Source organism: Idiotropiscis lumnitzeri, chromosome 16 (assembly GCF_059441095.1).
Source record: "Idiotropiscis lumnitzeri isolate Australia: NSW breed Sydney's pygmy pipehorse chromosome 16, RoL_Ilum_1.0, whole genome shotgun sequence".
NCBI lineage: Eukaryota > Metazoa > Chordata > Actinopteri > Syngnathiformes > Syngnathidae > Idiotropiscis > Idiotropiscis lumnitzeri.
In genome coordinates this window covers 8,802,045-8,820,367 of record NC_142406.1, presented here as the reverse complement: position 1 = coordinate 8,820,367, position 18,323 = coordinate 8,802,045, and the positions used below count along the sequence as shown (strand labels likewise).

Sequence of the window (18,323 nt, the reverse complement as noted above, 5' to 3'; positions counted from 1 at the left end):
CACGCTGCTTTCAAGCTGCACACAGCAGAATGCTGGTACGGAGCAAACGCAAACGACACAGATTTGATTTGAAGTCAAAGACAATATAAGTCGCTGCTCCTTCCCCCGCTCATTTTCTTTAAGACAGACGCATAGGCGGCATCAAGGCATCTTTTAATTCCCAGACTCCCATCCGGCTGACCTCTGTGCACTCCACAAATCTCTGGGAAGAAAATGCCAGCACTAAATATGCTGTTCATTATACTTTTTTTTTACAGTCGAGAAATGCACCCATGGCTACATAGGCTACATCATATTTGCTGTTAACTAAAAGTCGTGGAGACAATTAGCTAAGGTTGTTAAAATTAATCATTGTAGCAGCTATAATCTCAGAGGGCAGCAGAAGTCCGGGCATTTATGGTTTGTTTATCTGATCCCCCCCCCCCACACACACACATACTATACACACACACCACCCCCACGCTCACCAACAGTATATCATCCAGCTGTGCTACTAAAAACAAAATGAGGGCTTTACTTTCTTTGCAGTGATGAGCCATCCTTTGGAGCCTTCGATTAGATAAACAAAGAAGAAAAACACAAACTGCACACAATAACAATGGCACTAAGCCGTTTCTCAGATACATTTGACTCATTTGCTCTTGAAGTTGAACGCCTGCATTGTTGCATTTGACTCTGAAGGCAAACATTCATTCCTTTGTGCAGAATATACATCGGTAAAAAACAAATAAATAAATAAAAATTAAAAAAAATCATTCCAATGAGTATATTGTTTATTCAGAGTTAATAATAAAAATAATACATACAAAAAAATAGTATATTCTTATTTTACTGTTTAGAATAAATCCAATAATTAATTAATTTACGATAAATTATTTAAATAATGACCAAATAATTAAAATATTTTTTTAAAAATGTAAATGCTATGTGAGCGGGGTTAAAGGCTGTCACTTACTTCTCACCAGCAGATGTCAAAAATGAAAATGTAATAAACATACAATTGGATATAAAAAAAATTTTGCAACGTCAAGACTTACTCTTCAGTACAAAATAACTTGACAGAAATATTAAAAACCAGAGTGAAGTTAGAGACTAAAAAACAAAATAGCTATACATTTAAATCATGTTTTACATGGCAACCATTTAAATGGAATACCATTTTTTGTATTTATTTCATGAGAAAATATTACATTTCAATACATTGGGAGTCAACCAGTGTCACAAAAACAAGTTTGGTTTTATAGAACATACAGTAAAATTCATTCAGAGATGTTTTATTGCTTGAATACATTTTTACCCATACTTTTTCAACTGCTACTAAATCCTTTACGCATCCTAAATTTAGTGACCAAGTTACTTTTTACGAGGCCTTGTGGTATGCTCCAAAGCGGCAGCAAGAAAATAATAGCCTTGGTCATGCTGCACGAAACGCAAACATTCAATGGCAGGCTTTGCAGAAATACATCCTAACATTTAATATGTTCCATCCCTTTGTCCCCCCCCCCCCCCCATCTGCCCCACCCCCTCTCCCCATTCCACTCTGATGCTTTCTCAATGGACCTGAAGGCTTACAGCATCACACCAAACTTAAAATTGTGATACATAGTAATACTGTTTATGTTTTGATAAATTGCTTTAAAAATATGCCTGCTTAGCATGGAGAGATATATCAGCAACACGCAGTATGAAAATTCCAAACTTGAATGCAACACATGATTGCGCAAGCACCCACACACTTAGTGGGCCCTTAGTTCGTTCTCGGAGGACTTTGGTAATACCCTGTATAATAACCCACATCATTTACAGAGAGCACTGGCAGCCGGTAGGCTCATTTGCAGTATATGTGCTCGGTGCAGCTGGGAGGAATTCTATTATTGTTCTCAAAACAACCGATAATCTATATGGAATTTTTCCTTCCTGCCCGTACGAGTCTTTTGGATATGATACTTGACAAAATAGTTTACGGAGAACCTATGTGGCTTCAAACGATGGCAATGAATATAAGGAAATGCCTCGATGTATGCAAATGACTTCTATGACATTGGAACCGAAAACAGGAATTCAGAATATTCAAATGGACTTTTTTCTCGATCCTTCAATTACAACCTTGCATGCAAATGAAGGGAATACTTTGTTTAGCTAGGCAAGTCACGAGTGAATTTAACCCACCATCATATGTGCTGCATTCTTATTTGCTAGATTGACTGGCTGTCATATTCAAATCTCAGTGTTTGCCACCATGTTAAAAATGTTTAACTTTGGTGCTAAAAAAGTGTCTCACCTTGTCAGAGTTTGCACACCCCGTGTCCAATACCCTCTGTTTTGCCATCACTACTCTTGCTGTGTCTGTTATTAGCGGGGCTTTAATAATGAACCCAGCAGGCATCTTCTTCATTAGGCAGGCAGGTGGAGAGAGGCCACCGAGCCCGGCTGACCCTGCAACACTCTCCTCATTGGGGATCTGGCACAAGAATTTTAATGGGGGAGTAACAGAGGCAGGCAGGTCAGTCCAGGGGACACCGTGTGCATGCCAATCCGGGCTGACCAGCCAGCATGAACACAGCGAGAGCTGTGAACAGCTCGTCTGACAGTTTGTAACAAGCGTGGAGGATGGGAAGCCTATGGGGATGAAGGCCGGCGGGAGAGTGACGGTAAAGGGATCAAGTGAGGCATCGAGGTGAGAGAGAGAGAGAACGAGAGAGATGGAGTTTTGACAAGACCCTGGTGGCAATCAGGAATTGTCATTGTGTCACGCTCGCCAATAAAGAAGCTTACAGCTTTTGTTAATTGCCGGATTTATGCTGAGAAGACCATATTAACCGGCGCGGAGAAAGTTAATATATCGTAAAACTGGTCTGATCGTAAATTAATAACTTGAAATTCATTTAAATGGTAAACTGCCTTGTACTATGAATATTGTCTGTCATTGCTGATGCAACCACGCATCACTTACTTTTATAGACATGCTTGACAACTTTCTCATTTTGTTAGCAAAACATGAGTTATTTTAATGATGTTATTCATGTAGTTAAAAATGGTGCTAATTGGAAACAATACAAAAAAAGTATAAGAGCTAATATGATGAGCAACACTGATTTGAATGTTTCTCAAAAGAGGTGATTTAAACATTTAAAAAATAAATCAAGTGGCCCTTTGTTACTTTGTGTTGAAACAACTGCCTGGGTCCCCAAAACATGATACGGAGGAAATTACGGCAGGAGATAGCAGTAGAAAAATAAAAACAAAATTTTACTGTTATTTTTTTTTCATTGCTTTTAAATTGCCAATTTTAAAGCATCAGTCAATAAAGATAATTACAGAGTAATTAGACATTTTATTTACATACATTTTTTTTCATGAATTTCATTTTTACGCAACATTACAACATGGAACAATATAAAAGAACGCAGTGAACTACTAAAAATCGACCCCTCAGGAAAAATGAATTCAACTTTGAATGTAAATAATAAAAGGTTATGATCCTATATACACACATGCAATATGCACAAGATAACTCAATGTGCTTCCCAAAATTAAAAGGACTGCATTTAAAAATCAGTTACAAACAAAGGAGTTAAAGATTTTAATATAAAGTCGCTAGCCAAAATAGCGAACAGTGCAAGAATAACATTTTGGAAAATGTGTTTTGGATTTTTATCCATTCATGTTTATACTCAGGAAATTCCCATTCCATTCCGATTCAAAATAATACCCGTCTGCTGACCACAGTGTTAAATCCGTATTAATTTGCCTTAGCACTTTTTGGACCCAGATTCAAGTCTTGCTAATATTTAACAGAAGTGTCGATGACTGGATGCAGACTAGGATCTCTCCAAGTTGCTTCACGAGGAAATCCGAAACCCAAGTCATCACCGAAGTTCCACTTTCAATAATCCACTGCATTATGGATAAGAACCAATCACATAACAAGCTTTTAGATTGAACTCGTTAATACATCGTATTCCTGTGGTAACGTAGCAATACAATCCACTAATGATCGATCAACTACTTCCATAATAAACTTTTGTATAAGCAAAGGGTTCCTCTCAAATAATCACTTTAGTGTGGGATGTAGCACGTCTCGCGTCCAAATATAATTTGAGATGGCCTCCAGTTTACAAAATGGATGCATGTACTGTTGTTTGAATGCAAATTGGCTTGTTTAATTACCTTTATGGGTAATACTAAGGCCCACAAGATTATGCTAATAAATCTTCAGGAGGAATAATTCAATCAACTACACATACCAATGTTTTCTTAGGAGCATAATTTGACTCATACTTTATACTTTCCAAAGGAGGAATTTTAAAAAGCTAATTTTTAGCAACAACGGCAGCTGCTATATTTCACATGGAGTCAAATGAAAAATCCATAAATACATCACTTGCAATTGTCCACACCCTTGTCATCAACACAATTACATTCTGCTACGTCAAGAGGGGAAAGACAAAGACTTTAATGAAGTGCACCGTGCTGTGACTTCATATTGTTCTCATTTCTTGCCTTGTCAGGCTTCCAAATTAAGAGTGATGTTTCTATTTGTTTCGAAATGCGTTGCCTGAAAAATGGCTCACTTAGCTCAATACTAACACGCGAGGTTGCAGCTCCTCCCAAATGTTCCAAGGAACTAAATATTGTATTCGGAGCCGTTTTGAAATCCATAAATAGGACGCAGGTAGAAAGACATGAAAAGACGCAATACTTCATAAGAAACCTCATTCAGACTGATTGAAAACCCCACAATAGGTTCAAGTAAAGGACAATGCACATCCAAACAGATGTAAACATCTCATTTACATTTTAGACGTGTTAGGCTGAGCTTTATCGTGCACATTATAAATGTCACCGACGCAGATGCGGCTGAACTCTCCCAAACATGTAAATAACTCCATCGACAGTATCTCTGCCATCAACAAGGTACACTCACGAGCAGTCAATAGGGGGTTATCATAGGTCAAACCTGGTTAAATGATGCAAAAAAAATAAAATAAAACGTGTGATAAAGTGGCAGCATCAAGCCTCTCAAGTGAATTTGTGATTGAATTTGAACCGGTTTATTTAAAAAAAAAAAAACGACCTGCTCAAGAGTCGATCATTTTCTGGTCTCATACTAATCTGCAGGTTTGGTTTATCTCTTAAAGAAGTTGCAGGCTATTAATAGCTGCTCACACGTAAACACAGACAATCAAAAAACATAAAAGTTCATGGACAGTGAAGACCATAACAGCGGTGTGTCTTTTTTCGACCGCAGTAGAATAAGATCCAGAAGTAGTCCGAGTTCAAAAGGCTCAGTTGCAGTTTCTGTAAGATCTTGCTTGATATGACGGGTTTGTCATCTGTGACCTTTCCACTAAAGCCGAACTGCAGATTAAAAGGTAGATCCCAAGCGGTCTCAATTTCTTCTATGTTGCACACATCCACAAGGAATGGCAGTATTGATTGTTGTTTGTTGGCGAACTGAGTCGCCAACATTCACTCTCAAGCTGATCGATTATGACAGAACATTAGCTGAATCACAGAAGACAGCATATAGGAGGGGGGTGAGGGTACACAAACCGTGCCGATCCACAGTGATGAAATCTGATGATAAATATGAGCAGGTTCATAAAGAATCCTGCCTGAGAGTTTCGGGAATTACTTCGTTCACAGGAAAAGTATGCTTTAAAATATCTATACTGTCAGCTCCTCATATATACTGAACAGGACAACTATAACTCGAGCGACAAAAGGAAGCGAAATAAAGCCACAAGTTATCCTGATAATAAAAAAAATACAATACGTACATATGTTCAGTACTTCTGGAGCTGACTTCCTTTCGAATATTTTGATATAGCTCAAAATGAGACCCGTAGCAGCCATCCGATCTGCACGAAATATCCTTCTCAAAATGGCTTTGAGTGGATAACAAGGCCCCACTCCGCATGATCCACAATAACACAAGTGAAGCCCATCAAGTGTGTGCACCAGACTATTCAACGTAACTATTTGTGAGCTCGATAACCCTGCGTACGTTTAAGTTGTGACTATGGGTTAGCGTACATAAAAAGCGGCATGTCTCTTCCAAGTTTTCGTCGTGCATGAGATTACCCCATCACAACTTGCTCGTCCAGTGAAGCCATCAGTCCGACACTAATCCTCCTTTGATGAGGCTTGCTTCACAGGAAAAGCACTGACATTTCGCGCTAAGGCCTTCTCCCTTCACTCCTGATCACGCACGGAGGGGCCCCGGCTCCGGTGAGATGCTCTTTCATCCCAATGTCGGTGAGACGTGGGATTCAGATGACTGGTGGATTAGATGGCAGCTTAAAGGAGACAGAGAGACTGATGTTCACACTCAAGAGACAAGGCCTTAGAAAAACCCCGATCAAATCACATTTGGTATCAACTCGAATGGATTGGACATAAAAGACAAATTGTTTTAATTGTAACCAACACCGTCCTCATTAAATTCCGCACCAGAAAATGGGCACGTATTCCCTGGTAGTAAACTGTCAAAATCACACACCAGGGCTGTTCAATCCTGTTCCTCGAGATCCACTGTCCTGTCTGTTTTCCCATCTCTCCCTGCTACAAATCCGATTGAATGGATTAGATAATCGGAAAAGTCTGCAGAACCTGGATAACGATTCGGATCATTTGAATCAAGTGTGCTGCAGCAGGGGGAGATGGAAAACAGGTAAAACAGCGGACCCTTTCGACAACTCAAAGAGTAAGTGATGAAAGAGTTGTGAACCAAGTACCAATGGGTAGTCATGGGAAAATGAAGCTTCAAATTTGCTTCATGAACCACTTGTTGTCTATTCGTCCTGTAGACGGAACTGTTGGTTTAAAAAATGTCAAGTCAGTGTGCTTTCAGCCCAATGTTGAACAGAGAGTGCCATCTACTGGAGTCCAAAAATACGACAACTGGTTCATGAAGCAGATTTAAAGCTTCATTTACCCATCACTAACGATAGGCCAACAAAAGAAAAACAAAAAAGAGCACATGACTACAACTGGCTCTTAATCAAAGTTGATACACTCAACACAATATAGACAAAAGCAAATCATGGCATGGTTAATCTTGGTGGCTCAGAATAATTTGAGGACGAGAAAATTAAAAAAATAAAAAATTAAAATTCGCAGACGACAGTGCCCACGGGCAAAAATTGTACACCTGCCACTAGTTAAGCACAACGGCACAGCAAAACAATACAAGCCTTTAGTACAAGAATTGTTCAATACACAGAGGATATGTACACCATCTGTCAGCACAAGCGACACACAAAAAAAATTCAAATATTTAACAGAATGTTATAAAAGAAAAGAAAACAAAAAGATAATGGTACAAGCAATATTAAACCTGGCATCTGTCAACAAACCTTCTCAATCACTTAAAACGATCTCTCTATTCTCCAATTCCCAACATTTCCTGAAATCCAGGCTAATATATGAAAAGAAAAATCCCAGACAGCTTGACAACTAACACCCAAAAGCACGTGTACCTGCGTCTCTCCTCTCATTTGATTATTTTTATGCCATTCCCGAGTGTTGTTACGTTAACATTGTAAGGTGACCTTAGTACGATGACGACGATGCTGATTATTATTCTAAGTGGCTGCACACCATAAATTACAGCCAGGACTGACCAAAGGCAAGCGAGAAAAAAAAATTGCAATGAATCATCTGGCTAATCCTTTACAGCGATTGGTGACTTGATTCAGAGAAGATGGCCACAAAGTCACCAGGGAAGAGTTGAATGCGTTGCAGCCAATCACAGACAAGTACCAACATGCATAGATTTGTATCAGACACATGTTTCCGCAATGCACCTTGAAATCACAAAAATATTTGGCACTTTTGCGGCCCTTAGTATTGTTCAAATAGCAAATGGAGGTTTGGAGTTTGGACTCAAAATGAATATTCCAAATATAATCAATCTCAATTTGAAAGTGCTTAAAGGCTGGCAACCGTTTTTCCTGTTTAATGATCTATGCACTATATTTAATAACCCTTGCTTTCAGTGCAACATTGACGTAAAGTAGGTATTTTTTTTTTATTTACTGGTGGATAGGCGTCTGTGAGCAGGTATTAGCTCCATATCTGATTTTCTCACACTTCTGATCCAGTGTATGTTTGTGTGTGCGTTCCGCCCCATCTGAGATCACGCATGCACATGGAAAACATGTGAAACAAAATATGACTGAAATTTATCATAGTAACTTGGCAATTATTGATAATGAAATGTCAAAATGAATATATTAATCATGATAAAAATGATTGGCGTAAAAAGAATAAATCTTTCTTCATGGCACTAATAGTTTGTGGTTTAGCTGCATTAGCCCCGGATCATGCAAGTAATAATAATAAGAATAATAATAAAAATAATAATAACAATGATGATGAGGCACCAGCAATAACAACCCCACGCAACCCCAAAGAGATAAATACAAAATGAAATTTTGCATTACACGTGCTTGACTTGCTTGGTTCATGCAGCAATCCAACAGGCGAGTACTCGGATACAACATGTGATTGATTGTCTGCACTGAGGGCTCACATCCAATGACACCTGTCACACTGAGGTGTTTCACTGCCTCCCTCTGGTACTGCAGAGAAACACACCCCTGCTTGAGGAGCTCCAACATCTTATTTTGCTTATATCATTTGAGATTCCATTTCCAATAAATCCTTACAGTAATGTAAAGAACTATTCGGCCAATTAGTTGTTATGGTTTTTAAATTGCGACAAAAGAAGTGAAATTGAGTAGTCCAAATGTGATGTGGTGGTCTCACAAAATTGCAATATTTTCCAAGATGATGCAACTTAGTGGGGTCAATCCGACAGTAAAGATGAGTTAAGCCCTTGAAAGGATACTTCCCTAAACTAAAAGTATTACCCCCTCACCGCCCCCCCGCCCCTCATTTACCTCTCATCTCCTTTTCTCTCCACGGATTATATAACGACATTCGGCCCGTGTGAAGAGTCATTATAGCAATGTTAAGTGTGGGGAGAGAGGTGGTTGTCACGGTTACCTGATCCGGCATGGTGCTGAGCCATCTGCCGTGGAAAAGACAACTCCCTTGCTCACTGCAGTAATTACTGCAAACCCCGAGCAACCTGCACACACGAGCACAGCAAGTGTGTGAGTGACAGAATACGTCAGATGAATAACCGGCTATTAGCTAATACTTCATGCTCTTAAATCAAATCGTCATGCGTCTTTCAACAGGCTGTCTAAGTCAAATTTGTAGCTGAATGTGGTGCTTTTCAAAAAGGATCCATCTGTTCTCGGTATATTTTGGAGGGCTTGCTTCATTTCTTTGCCTTTGTTTGCTGTGACCCATTATGCTCCAGCTGTCAAATATTCCCATTTGCGCTCCGGAAAAAACACTTAAGATACTTCCGTGCACAGAGATGAAATGATTCAGGAAACAATGCAGTACGTAAATAACATACAACAGACAGAAGTTTAAATTAATTATGCACAACGATAGCATGAAAAATATGCAGCCAAGATGCTAACTTTCTTTAGCCAGACTTTGGATAACAGTTACACGTTTCTGGTGCGCGGACAATTTCATGAGTTGCTTTTACAGCAATATTGTTAAATAGCAGTGTTTGCAAATGCAATCACATTTGATCTCTTTGCAATTGAAGCGGCAATAAATGCCATCATTATCTTTGTGCAACAACTGAAACCAGGAGCTATAAATAATGACAAAAACTTTTAATCAATGATCAATATCAGAACAGCAGGGTCACACGAAAGCAAAGCTGGAACATTTATAGCAAATGTCACTGACTATGAGAGTGTTCTCTTTTGAGTCCAGAAAGAAATTGAGTTTGAGGCTTATTATTTTATTGTGTGAGTTATTTTCCCACCTGTAAGTGTTTTGGTGGCGTTATTTTTATTTGCTTTCTCTGTGAAATTTATTTTTGTAGAGCCACCACAGATCGTAGAGAATCAGAGATAAATTGTCTTCAATAGGCCAGACACCTTTCTTTAATTTTAATTTGTGTATGTCTGTTCTTGTTTTTCTGTGATAATATTGTCTTATTGGAATGCAAACAAATTTCTGATTTTTTTGTTTTGTTTATTAAGAGTATTGCATTCGTAGTTCTGTGTGAACTGGCACAGAATAACATTTTTTTGTTTATTTAAGGAAAAAACAAAGACAAATAGTTGCCTTCCCCATTTAAAAAAAAAAAAAATGTAAATGTAAAGCTAAACAAAATTAAAAAATAGCAATCGCTGAGCCAAGTCTTCCCAGTAATAATGCTGCAGCTGCATTTATTTTTTTCCTTTCCTGAAAAATATCTCATAAATTTTCACTCTTTAACAACAACACACGGGCATTTTTTTTTAATAGTTATACATACACATGCACGCACAGTAATACAACAGGAAATCCCCTAATTATCCTATTACATCAATCATTTGTGAATCTTTAAAAAGGAGGGCGGACTAATTTAATCAGGCAGTAGCAGGAAGCGTAATGTCATAATTGGGATGCAAATGCATTTTTAACATGTAAATGTTAATCCGTTTTTATCTAAATTGAGATTAGACATTATTGATGTTGGCGTTCGTTACAGAATGACTTGGAAACAAGACCACTTCACATGCTCCTCTCGATTACTTAGCAAGAAGAAAAATGTCTCAAGTGATTGTTTAAGTCAACATTCTATGGCAAAAACCTTGAAAAAAAAAAAAAGGCAAATTGTTTCATATCAGCAGATCGGCATTTACAACAAGGAAGCCAAACTTTATCCTTGGATACCTTAAATGAGACATAAAAATCAGTCAAACTTGCACATGCTAAGTTTTACGGCAAAAAAGCAATTAGGAACAAAGCGTGGGTTGAATTGCTTGGTGATCCAATTAAAAGAGAATCCCTGCAGATAGCAGTCTGTTACTAATGAGGCAAAATTAGCAGCATTAACATGGCCTCATACCAACAGAGTATGAAACAAACATTTGCTCCTTTCTAATATTTTTTTTTTCCTCTCTGGGAAATAAAATGTGTATTTGGATTTATTATTGCTCACTAATTTTCTGTAATGAAAGTGCTAGCCTGCGATGGCGGATAAACCATTTTAATTCAAGCAGTGAATATAGGCCTGAATATTAATTACCTCATTTGCATAAATTGTGTCACTCGACTCAGGATTCCAATTAAACCCTTGATTAATTGCTTGGCTGACCCGTTAAATAGAATCCTTTAAGTGGTTCAACAGGACACCAGTGCCTGTTGACACACACACACGCTTCTAAGCACACGCCTATAGACTTTACACATGAACTACTCTGAACAAAATTAATCTTAAGGAATTAATGAATAAGTGAATATGCCTTGGCTAGTATGACACCTACAGGATGAAGCCATGCCAGCAGTCACTATTTGGTTTGAAAGTGAGACACTTCATTCAACAAATAATTACTATTACTATACTACTTTCACCAGATATTTGCATATGAAGACAAAGAATGATTCACCCTCACATTAACACCTAAGGACAATTTAGACTTTCAGGGGTGTTAATATATAAATATAGCACACAGCTTGTGACCACAGGTGAGAGTAGCAACATAGATCGACTTTCTCCTTTTCGCTCAGCTCCTTCTTCACGACGACGTACCAATACAGATCCGCATCACAGCAGATAATGCACTGAGCACCGACGGTCTCCCACTCCATCCTACCCTCACTGGTTAAACAAGTACCCAAGATACTTGAACCGCTTCACACATGGCTGCGAACTAGTGAGAGTTATTAGCAAAAAACAGAGATGGTGATACTCTCAACACCAAAGCCTAGAAATTCTGTCGATAAAGATTATAAACAGAATCTGTGACAAAAGGAGAGGCGGAGTCCAACAGTCCCTGGAAACAAATCGGACTTTATGTCGGCAATGCGAGCCAAACTCTGACATCGGTGATACAGGGACCGAACAGCCTTCATCCAAGGGTACGGAACTCCGTACTCCAAAAGCACATCCCACTCCAAAGGACACGGTCAAATGGCTTTTCCAAGTCCACAAAACGCATGTAGACTGGTTGGGCGATCCCCAAGCAGCCTTGAGGAACCCGTTGAGGGTTTAGAGCCGGTCCACAGTTCAACAGCCGGGACGAAAATCACACTGATCCTACTGGATCCAAGATCCGTCTTCCCGATTGACCGTCTTCTCCAGCACCTCTGATTCGATCTAACCTGGAAGGCGAAGAAGCGCCATCCCTCTTAATTTGGAACACAACAACTGGTCCCCTTCTTCACCAACCTGGTCTGCTAATCCAGAGGCAATGACCCCGATGTCCACACGATGTTGTAGAGTCGTGTCAACCAGGACAGCCCCACAATATCTAAAGCCTTTAGAAACTCCAGGTGGATCTCATCCACTCATCATCGCTTCAACCCCAAAGATAGGAGAGGTCACCTCAGAGTCACCAGTCTCTGCTTTTATGTCATGGAATTGAGAACTTCAAAGTATTCTCCCCATCAACTCACAACACCTGAGTCAAGGTCAGCAGCGCCCTATCTCCACAATGAAGTGTTAATGGTGCAATGCTTTCCTCCCCTGAGACACCAAATGCTGGGCCAGATTTTCTTCAAAGTCGTTTTCAATTGGCCAAACTGAAGACTTCCCATTCCAGAATTGGGTCAATTTACAAATATTTATTATTTTAGCCTACGATTGGCTGGCAACCAGTTCAGGGTGAACCCCGCCTACTGTCCGAAGATAGCTGAGATAGGCTCCAACACCCCCCGCGACCATTGTGAGGACAAGCGGTACAGATAATGGACGGATGGAAAGTATTTCAGCAAGAAACATGAAGTTGACGTACATGATTTGCCTTGGCAGGCCACACAAAAACACTAAAGGTGGATTCCAAAGCAAACAACAATCTTTCAGTATTTGAACAAAAAGGGGCATGCGAGCATAACGTAATACAATTTACCAAAAAGCAACATGACAAAAGGTCGATGTGAAAAAGTAAGCTTGATAATGAAACAAAAGCGGGCAGAAGTCAATGGAGGGACGACACCACTACAAACAAAATGCTAAACAAAACAACCAACACATTGTAGGAAAAACAGAGAACAGAAAAATCACAGTCGTACTTACGAGCAACAATGAGAAACAAGTGGAGCTACTAGCAGGACCAGAAGAAAGCGGAGAGCACATAAGCATCAAAATGCAGCAGCAACTAGCAAAGAAATTCTCAGTCTCAATAGCCTGCTGACCACAACTGCCAGCAGGTGTGATGCAGGAGACTCCGCCCGCTGACACTCTCCATGACAGAACAGAAGAAACAACAACGACAGACAGGAAAAACCCAAAGTATAGTGTCAACAAAAGACAAAAATGTCTTAACCGTTATGCTCACGAATTAAATTTCATGCTTTGCAACATGAGTTGTTGGATCAATTGGATTCTTTTTCCGATTGTTTAATAATTCTTCTCCGTGAGAACTAACATGGATTTGTCCCGATACCCTCCGAGTTACATTTGTTGGTTCTTTTACAAGGCGGCACGGTGGACGACTGGCTAGCACGATGGCCTCACAGTGCAGAGGTCATGGGTTCGATTCCGTCTCCGTCCTTCCTGTGTAGCGTTTGCATGTTCTCCCCGAGCCTGTGTGGGTTTCCTCCGGGTACTACGGTTTACTCCCACATTCCAAAAAGGAGAAGCGGTACAGATAATGGATGGGTTCTTTTACAAATGGTCCTTCGCTCAAGTTGTTTTTGCCGTTAACGCCACTGGAGGGGGCCTCATTATGTTGTCGCAATACACCAGAGGCATCTGTGATCTTGAGTTCCAGGATGCGACAACAATTTTGTATTCGCAATAGTGTGGTCGGTGTCATCGCATCAATCAATCAAACTTCATTTGTACAGCACATTTCATACGCAAGTGCTTCAAATGAATTCAGATCAACCCTGCCTGCTACTAGCGTACAAGGACACAGACACACCCACGCACATACATAACGTTTAGGGATAAAACTGTTATGACCCAAGTACGTGGGTTTAATGAGTCGTTAGAATCCATTTATGAACTTGTATCTGCAGAGTGTGAAGGGCAATGCATGTAAATTCTGCATCTTTGCTATAAAACTGTTTGTCTTTACTACTATGCACGTTTATCGTTCCAGTTATGCAAGGAGTGTATTTCAGTGGGCCACCATTTGCTCTGTCAATGGGTTCCACCGAAATAGCTGCGGTAAAATTTTCTCATCGTTTACAATCTGTCCTATACATCAATTTCAAGTTTGTATTTGCATCACAATGGCAGAGGACTCGATTTCCTTTTTGCACGTAAACTCTCTGCGCCTTTTTCAGTTAAGAAATAGGACAAAACTACAAAGTTTGGGGACCATACCATGAAGTCGTGGTTGTAAATGCAAATATGCATAAGCGAATGTAAGAAATCTTGGAGGTGCTGATTTATTTGGGGCTGACTTTTCAGTAGTCATATCAAATCAATCACGCTTTTACGATCTGAAAAAAAAAATTCTAGATTGAAGGGTCGCATGTTTTAAGAACACCAGGAGAAGCTTATCCATGCTTTCATCTCCAGTAGATTGATTAGCATAAAGGTTTTCTGACTGGACTCCCTCAAAAGAGCATCAACAGCTGCAGCTCATTCCGAATGCTGCAATTCAAGTTCAGACCACAACTAAGAGATCAGAACATTTTCAAATTCTGCTTCTGGTCTATACATTACCGAATCGATAGAGTCCTTAATATATTAAAGAAATGCTAATTGAATAAAAACCAGGTAGGGTTCTGAGCTCAGCAAACATGGTTCATTCAATTGGTGGAGCCCAGAGTTCAAAGCAAACATGGTGAAGCAGCTGTTATGCTGCATGCAAATGGAATAAGAAACAGAAGTGAAGTCAGCCCCAAGTTAAATGCACGACCATGCTCATTTCTGTCTTAACCATTTTGTTTGTAAATGCTTTAAAATGTCATACTTGAGTTAGCTTGTGTATGAAATGTGCTATATAAATAAAGCAACCTTGCCTTGTCTAGGCAGGTTTATTCCAGACAAATTAGTTTTAATCTCCAAAGAAATCATAATCACAAACACCCTCATTTAAAATTTTATCATTTTAAATTTGGATCAGACCCATCCGTACACGATGTTATGAATTTTTCTAATTAAAAAGCCCAAGGGGCAGATTGAAAAAAAGAAGTCATTTGAATTGACTTCAATGAAACATGTTCATCAGTTTCACAATATTAAAATGTGACAAACTGATATATAATCTTGTACTATTTTCAAATAATGTCAGTCTACCTCGTTTGAAGTGCAGCGTGTGCACATGATAACATTACGACTGTTTTGTTTTTTTTTCCAGCGTGCATGACAACCACAAAGAGACAGCCAATGCAACTGCTGGACATATGTAGAAGTCACTTTCATGCCGCCAAAGTCCGCTGTGGGGAAAACACGTGTAGGCTAGATATAATAAACAATTGGACTTGAAAATTGGCAGCTGGTATGAAAACTGGAAAGGAGTGATCAAATCAATGTCAAGCAGAGGCTACAGTCAGGAAGAGGAAGCAGTCCAGATAAATCATATGATGTCTTGATGTGACTCAAGCAACGCCTTGTCATATGCTCAGCTCGAGCAAGCACGCAACGTTGAATTAAAATTGCATGTCTGAACTTCTTGGCAGACTTAGCTGTTTAAAAAAAGACGGGACACTCACATACTGCATTGATATGTCCTGGATGGATGTCACGTTTCATTTATTTATTTTTTTTTTGCATTTGTTCTTGCGCTTGTTTGTTTTTTTCTCCCAAATAGGATTTGAGCCAATTAAAAAAAAACGTAAAAATGCTCACAATGCTAAACAGATGGAACAATTAATGTTGATTGTATTTATAAGCTTTCAAACACAAAGTGTGAACTGTTAAAAGAAAAGTGTTTTTGTAGACCGTTTTATTTCATATCACTGACATATTAGTGAGTCACGCCTGTTAATTCCCAGTACTACTCAGATTCTGCCGATAACTACGAAAGAAATATAGGCATCGATTCAAGATGCATCGACAATCAGTAGGCGTATTGAATCGTAACCCCCCTAAACGTAATCCAATCTTTAAGTGGCAAGAGATTCCTGCTCCTACCCTGAACTGTGCAACAGCCCTGAAAGAGTTATTAAATGAACAAAGCTGTGACACGGTGAAATGTGGAGTCAATCTCATTTAATATCATTGGCTCATATAATGAGCAGCCTTGTAATATGTGAGAAATAACTAAATTACTGATCCCACTCTACAGTCCTCTAATTATACCCTTGAGATAAGAGCGGCAGTAATACGCTTTCAATTGTTATCAGAGTTTACATAATTACACCTTACACACATACACGCATACATCCGCACAACAACGGTGAGATAAGTGCCATTCTGTAATTAGTGGTGGTGATGAAAACTTCAATTACAGTTTATTTACACACCATAACAGGGCTACCGGCTGACCTACGCGCTTGCAAGGAGCTAAGATTTAACACGAGCTCTAAAAACAGCAATGACTTCATGAGTCAGCCGCAGCAAAGCATACAATTGATTTGCTGATTTTTTCAGTTTATTTCCTTTCGCAGTTAAAAGGTAACAATCATTTATTCCAGTAATGGTCGTTTTGTGAGTGGGTGTGAGTGGGCAGATGCCGTCAGACTGCGAAGACTCATCGGCCTAACAAAAACCCGACAATGTTGGTTTGCGCTTAGAACTGGGAGGGTTGCAGAATCACTGAAGATGAACAAATATTTTTGTACATTGCGTTAAAAGTAAAACCTGTTGTATAGACTCAATCTATAGTCATGATTAAAAGTAGCACCTTATGATGAAAAAAAGTCTTATTCATCAAATAAATCTAAAGTCGGTATTTTAAACATATAAACAAAGCCATTTTGCCAAGGTATTTGTTATGGACAATTCAATTTAGACTCTTGGGGAAAAAAACATAATGAATGAAACCATAAATAGGTGACAGACACACTAAATCATTCTTGAAAACAGATCATGAAAGAAAAAAACGACAGAAAAAGCCATGTATTGTTCGATAAAGGTGAAATTTTCTCACCATGGCCCTATAGACAAAGCCATGAAAAATTCTCACTTATATCCAGCGGGACATCATCGGCAACTACATTTTGAATCCACGCACTAATATATGACTGGACAAATAATGCGCTAGGGAGCAGTGAACCGGCCCGCTGCCGACAAATTTTTTTTATGAATAAGGCCGGAGGGTGGAGCCCGGACGGGTACCGAGATAGCGGCAAAAAAGGGTCAAGTGCCCATCTTTGATTTCACTACGACGTTGTTATTGTCTATCTTTAAAGGTTGCTGATTACAATTTTTATAGCAGTGAGATAAATGCAATTCTTAGAATTTGTCAGTTGGAGTGGCAACATAAGATGGCTGCCCTCTGGCTTCAGCCGCGAGAGGTCAATTGTTTGTCCGGTCACATCGAAGCCATCAAATCTGGGACACAGCCTGTCCTCATGAGATGGCTCGCAATGCAATCTATATTCCTCAAAGACACTTGGCGTTTTATGTCATCTTATGTACATGTTATATTTTGTAGGCATACTGCATGTCAAAGGGGCTGACACCCTCATTAGACTGAACGGAAGTCAGCTGGGCTACTCACCAGGCGATGTCTCCGCGGGTGGCGCAGTAGAGGGCCCCTACAAATTGACACAATCATGGGATTTAATATGAACCGTAATTCAAGCAGAGTTAAAAAGAAAAGTCGCGGAAACAAGTTCCAGCTCGTCGCACCTGCTTGAACTATTAAATACAGTTAATGAACCTGATTGGCCGTGTGACCACGTGATGTCACAGGAAATACAACCATCGGCCAATCTCTTTGGAAATTGAAAGTGAAATTTGTCTCGGCTCTATTCAATATGTACTTCAATTTTGTTGAGAGCGTGGTTTCAATTTCAAATCGACAACATTACACGTTTTGTTACTGAGTGGTGTTAACGCAACACTGACATTCTGTTTTTAATGCTGTCCCCGAACTTTTAACACGGTTATATTTGTAGTGTACTGATAACAATTAGTCGTGTGTCATTGTTTGCAATGAAAAGCAAGCTTGCTCAATGGGGCAGTGTTATTATTGCCGTGGGCAAAAAAAGTCCAAGGACTTTTTAAATGTCCAAAATGCCCTTGAGGCTAAGCCAATTGATTGTATTCATGCTCCATTTATACCTCAAGTGAATCAATGCAGCAGTTGCGTAAGTGAAAGAGTTGTATTATAATTTGTAATTAAACCCAGTCTCATCATAATGACAGTGCAGGGTTTAAAAATGTA

At 39.3% G+C, this 18,323-nt stretch overlaps 1 protein-coding gene across 1 annotated transcript in view; it reads right to left on the bottom strand.

Annotated features, from left to right (window-relative positions):
- LOC148321241 (uncharacterized) overlaps nucleotides 1-17,796 on the bottom strand; it is a 46,055-nt gene extending 28,259 nt beyond the window's left edge. Inside the window, exons 1-2 of the mRNA XM_088319534.1 lie at nucleotides 17,655-17,796; nucleotides 9,016-9,100 (exon numbers count right to left, since the gene is read on the bottom strand). The gene's annotated coding sequence lies outside the window, so the exon portion shown is untranslated. The remainder of the gene's footprint in view (nucleotides 1-9,015; nucleotides 9,101-17,654) is intronic.
- Nucleotides 17,797-18,323: the final 527 nt, after the last annotated feature.